We start from the raw sequence: 6,021 nt of genomic DNA, 5'->3' as shown, positions 1-6,021 counted from the left end.
CTTCTTCGTCCTTTTCAGGCTAAGATGAGCTTTCCAGGATTGAAGAAATGAAGTTTCAGACCTTATAAGAAGTGGGATGAGAGGCATTTGGGTTCTTGCTCTGTCAGATTTCAGGGACTGGAAGTTCTTAGCTGTCTATCACTGGAATGTGCCATATCTGAGTAAATCTTAGGAGTCTTAGGTTTGTGAGAGTCTTGAAATGTCAACCAAGTCAGCCATTCTGGCTCACTTGAATTCCTTCTCCAGCATCTTCCCCGCAACGGCTCTCCTCCCTGTGATTGCCTATCAGCCATGCTTGTTCTTCAGTCAAGCTCTTTCTGGCAAAAACAAAAACAAAAACAAAAACAAAAACAAAAACAAAAACAAAAACAAAAACGCTCCTCCTTTATATGGTGCTGAACTTGAACTCTAACTAACTTCTACTCCTGACCCTGGTCCTATTGTTATAGCCCCCTGGAATAAGTTTAATTTCTGCTTTCACAGGGAGGACTCTTTGAGTGACTGCTCTGTCTCCTGTTTCACAGGCTCTTCTTTCAAATACCTCCAGAGTCTTCAACTCTGTTTCCACTAAGCTGCTTTCAGATAACCTTGATCTCCTGGACACCCTCTTTGGAATGTCTGTGACTACAAGAGACTGGGGTTCCCAACATTTTACCAGTTCTCTGAGCAGCTGAGAGTACAGATAGACATCACCAACCTTAACTATATATTGTAAATTTAAAATTTAGGGGTGCCTGGGTGGCTCAGTCAGTTGAGCATCTGACTTTTGATTTTGGCTCAGGTCATGATCTCTCTGTTTGTGAGTTTGAGCCCCATGTTGGGCTCCTCACTGGCAGTGTGGAACCTGCTTGGGATTCTCTCTCTGTCCTTCCTCATGTCCACATGTGTTCTCTCTCTCAAAATAAATAAACTAAAAAAAATAAAATAAAATAAAATTTAAACCAAGGACAAATGATCATTTATTTATTTTTTCCTTGCAAGGGTGGTGGGAGGGGGTAGGCTGTTACTTCCTACCATTACATCACACTGTTGACTCTCTTTGAACTATTGCATAAAATGCCTCAGTATTTCTACAACGTGGCTCTGAATCCCATGCTTGTTTTTTAGAACCACAGCAGAACCCTGCCTCTTTCTCTATATCATTTCACCTTGTTAGCCCATGGCTAGAACTCAGATTTGAAACCCAGATTCTATATTCTTAGGTATTCCCCTGGTGGGTTCACAAACTGCCTCTTGTGTCTTCATCTAAATCAATGATAAAAACTGCTCCTCTTGGGGACAGAACTCAAATCGGATTCAATTCTACTTTGGAATTAGAGTGTTCAATGTGGGGAAGGGGCCCACAGAAGACTTGAGTACTTGGAGAATTTTCTGACCAGATATTTATGTTTATCTCAGTTGAATGAGCACTGGAGTTTGTAAAATATGAAGATGACTGTTTGTATTTTTTCTCATGAAGAAAAGCCCTGTTTCTTAGAAAGGTGTTAGCAGCTAGGGGTGGAGAGTATGTAGAGAAATGAGAAGAGCCTGAAGCCCTTATCAGTCATTTCTCTCAAGGGCTCAAGGACATAGGGAAGGGGCCTGGAGATCACTGGCCAGGAGATTTGTCTTATGATTTCACCAGTCAGAATTTTAGAGTTTCTCAATTAGGATGGCTGCAGAGTTCCAGAAAGAACTTTAAAGTTTTAAAATCCACTGACTTTTCTTTCTCTTTTTAAATTATTTTTCTTGAGGGGAGAAATCATATTTTAGGGAATTAGAATTTAGGAATCATAGATCATTAGAGTTGAAAGAATCTTGGCTACTAGGCTCCTCATTTGTGAAATGGAACAGTAAAAGCACATGTTGTGTAAATGCTATAAAAACTATATGAGAACATTCACAGACAACACTCTGGATGCTGGTGTATTTTAAAGGTTCAGTGAACATGAACTGTTATTATCATGATGGTTTCAAAAAAGCAGCTTTTTCTCCCCTCTCTTCTCTCCGCTGACAGATTTTGGCTCAAAAATAATGAAGAATATTCTATTAACCAGAGCTAATCAACAAGGTAATTAAAAGGTGGTCAACCTACCATTCTTCAGTGGTTTTGGAGCAGAAACTTGTCAGACCAGGAATGTTGCTAGTGGGAATGTCTCTGTGAGAAATACTAGCCTGCATGTCCTCTTCCCACCAAGTCAGAATGTCCAGCTACCTATGGGATTATCTTGGATCGCAGTGTGTTAGTGCTATGAGGCCCTGACCCCTTTCCAGCTAAGATCCTCTCCTTTTCTCTCACTAGTATTCCCAGGGCTAGCACTAGCCACAGTGACTACAACAGTCCACCCCTTCCCCCCACCCCCCCCCAGTGGCACTTCCAGAATCACTTCTGGAATTGACAAAAATTGACAAAACTACAGCCATGGGGAAACAGTATTTGTGGGATGCTAGTTTTCTGTCCTCTTTCCTTTTTCTGATCTTAAAAGCTAAAAGATTCAAAGAGTTGGTCTTGGGTCAATACAGATAATCCAAGATTAGCAAAAGTTGATTACATATAAATTATTCAAACTAACAATAATAGTAACAACAAATAAATAAAATTGATAACAACTAAAAAGAAAAACAAGAAGGTAAAAAAGGAAATCTAGAGATTTTAGTTAGAAAGCTTCAAGGACCTGAAAAATGGTGTATAAGTACTTTTGTTATTTTATAAGAAGTGAGAAGAATTTTATTTATGTTTATTTATTCATTTATTTATTGTAATGTTTTTATTTATTTTTGGGACAGAGAGAGACAGAACATGAGCAGGGGAGGGGCAGAGAGAGAGGGAGACACAGAATCTGAAAGAGGCTCTAGGCTCTGAGCTGTCAGCACAGAGCCTGACATGGAGCTCAAACTCACAGACTGTGAGATCATGACCTGAGCTGAAGTTGGATGCTTAACTGACTGGGCCACCCAGGTGCCCCAGAAGTGAGAAAATTTTAAGCTAGAATAGAGGAAAACAAAAAAGAATATATATACTCAAAATTATGCATCATGCTTATGCATAATATTATTGCCTAGGCAAGACTCATGTTAGATTAATTTAATAAAGTTTTTTTTACAGGCCCAGTATTAAACTTTGGAAAAGTACTCTGTGAGAGTCAGTTTCAGCACAGTGGCTCTGAGTGTGAGCTCTGGCATCACCCTGCTTGGGTTTGAACCCTGGCCCACATTTACAGTTAGCAGTTAGCTTGGGCAAACTGCCCACGTCTCTGTGATTTCCTTTCTCCATCTCTAAAACAAGTATCTAATATCCAAAGATATAATACACATATATTATATCTAATATCCAAAATATATAAGGAACTTCTTCACCTCAATAACAAAAACAAATAACCCAATTTAAAAAATGGGCAAAGGCCTTGCATAGATATTTCTTCAAAGATGTACAAACAGCCAATAGGTAAATGAAAAGGTGCTCAATATCACTAACCACTGATGATCAACTAATGCAAATCAAAATTATAACGAGGTATCTGGGGTGCCCAGGTGGCTCAGTTGGTTGAGCGCTGATTTGAGCTCAGGTCATGATCTCACATTTCATGAATTCGAGCCCCACGTCAGGCTCTGTGCTGACAGCTCAGAGTCTGGAGCCTGCTTCCGATTCTGTGTCTCCTTCTCTCTCTGCCCTTCCCCTGCTCGTGTTCTGTCTCTCAAAAATAAATAAACATTAAAAAAAATTAAAAAAATTATAGTGAGGTATCAGCTTATATTTGTTGGGATGGCTGTTATCAAGAAAAAAAAGATAAGTGTTGGTGAAGTTATCGAGAAATTAGAACTCTAGTGCACTGTTGGTACAAATATAAAATGGAGCAGCTGCTATGGAAAACATTGTGGAGGTTCCTCAAAAAATTAAAAAAAAAGAAATACCACATGATCTAGCAATCTCACTTCTGGGTATGCAGCCAAAAGAATTAAAATCAAGATCTCGAGATATTTGTACTCCCATATTCCTTGCAGCACTATACACAACAGCCAAGATGTGGAAACAATCTAAATGTTTACCAATAGGTAAACTAACAAAGAAAATGTGATATATACATACAATGGAATATTATTTAGCCTTAGAAAGAAGGTGATCCTTTTATACGTGACAACATGGATGAATCAGGAGGACATTATGTCAAGTGAAATAACCCAGCCACAGAAGGACAAATACTGCATGATTTACTTACACGAGGTACATAAAATAGTCAAACTTATAGAAACAGAGAGGAGGGGCACCTGGGTGGCTCACTCAGTTAGGCTTCCGACTTCGGCTCAGGCCATGATCTCATGGTTCATGGGTCGGAGCCCCGCATCAGGCTCTGTGCTGACAACTTGGAGCCTGGAACCTGCTTCAGATTCTGTGTCTCCCTCTCTCTCTGCCCCTCCCCCGCTCCCACTCTGTCTGTCTCTGTTTCTCAAAACTGAATAAATGTTTAAGAAAAAAAAAAGAAAAGTAAAGAAACAGAAAGGAAAATGGTGGTTTCCAGGCACTGGGGGAAGGGCATAGGGGGAGTTGCTGTTCACCCAGTATAAAGTTTTATTTGTGCAAAATGATTAGGTTCTAGAGATCTGCTGTACGTTCTGATGATACAATACTGTATTGTACGCTTAGTTTAAGAGAGTGGATCCCGTATTAAGTGTTCTTACCACATTAAAAACAAATAAACAACACAACACTAGCAACAACAACAAAACATACCCTGGATATGGTTGGCATTAGATGAAATCATTCGTGTAATGTACAAATGCATTAAGAACCTGACATGTACTAAATATTAAATAACCATTGATATTATTTTCTTACTATACCTGTGGGAAGCTAGACTTCTTGGATTACCTGATCCATAAGCCAGGCCCCACCGTCTATTGGGCAGCATCATACTCAATTTCCATTTGTCATATCTAAGAGGAAAAAATAGACCCAGAATCCCGAGAGTAAATCTTTTACCTGATCGTGGGACTGAATGATTTTTGTCCAGGGTTTATGCTATGTATCCATAGCAGAACCCTTCCCATGTCCAGTTCCTCAAAAGGGACTGGAGTGGGACTGTTCAGGGCAGTTGCCTGTTGTAGAATGTGACAGAATGCCATGTTGCCTTGCCTGACCTATTTCAGGCCAGAGTGCTGTTTATTTCTAGGGCCTAATCAGGCAAGAGCCGTGATCTAGTTCTTTCTTGGGCAGGTGCTGTGTGCAAAAAGAGTCTGAAAAATTCTGCTAAGCTAGAATCTGCATTAGACCCCTGGCTATTTTAGTACCTCATATATATAGTACGAGGGAAATTACTCATATTTTCATTTTAAAAATGAGTCACAGAGCTGAGGAAGAATGTCAGTATTATGAATGTCAACAGAATTGTCTTATTTTTTAACAGGCAAAAATTTAGGAAACTGTTGACCAGCATTGTCCTTATAAACTGTGGTTTAGATTAAATTGTTACGAATGATTTCTATATATTAAAAGGCCTTTCATTTTGCGACTGTTTAGCTATTTCCTCCATGCTGATGAGACTGTGGTCTCTCACATTCCTGACAATTATTGGAATTAATAGAGAAGAAAGTCAAAATTGGTCATTTTCCTTAGAAGCTCCTGGAAATTTTCCTTCTTAAATATTGGCTGGGTTGCCCAAGGAAATTGTGGAGTTTCTAGACAGATTTTCAATTGAAGTGGTGGTTCTTTTTAGCCTGGATAGCTTGGCCATATCCTGCTTATAGGCAGAGAATTAGATGAAATGATTCTTGATGCTCTTTGTTCTGTGACCACTGAGCCCAGAAAGCCTCAACATGGAGTTTCTCCGGACCAACAGATAGATCATGAAAAGTCACCATGGCAACTAGTTTCTGAAGGGAGGCTTACAGCAGAACCAGAGGTAGGGAGCCATTGTGGAAGTAGTCAAAGGCTTAAGGAAGTTACAGGATTTTAATTGAACTGATTCTTTTTTTTTTTTTTTTAAATGTTTCTTTATTTTTGAGAGAGAGCCAGAGCATGAGCGGGGGAGGGGCAGAGAGAAAGGG

The sequence above is a fragment of the Panthera tigris genome, chromosome C1, assembly GCF_018350195.1.
Source record: "Panthera tigris isolate Pti1 chromosome C1, P.tigris_Pti1_mat1.1, whole genome shotgun sequence".
In the NCBI taxonomy this organism is placed as follows: domain Eukaryota; kingdom Metazoa; phylum Chordata; class Mammalia; order Carnivora; family Felidae; genus Panthera; species Panthera tigris.
This window is presented reverse-complemented; position numbering follows the sequence as displayed.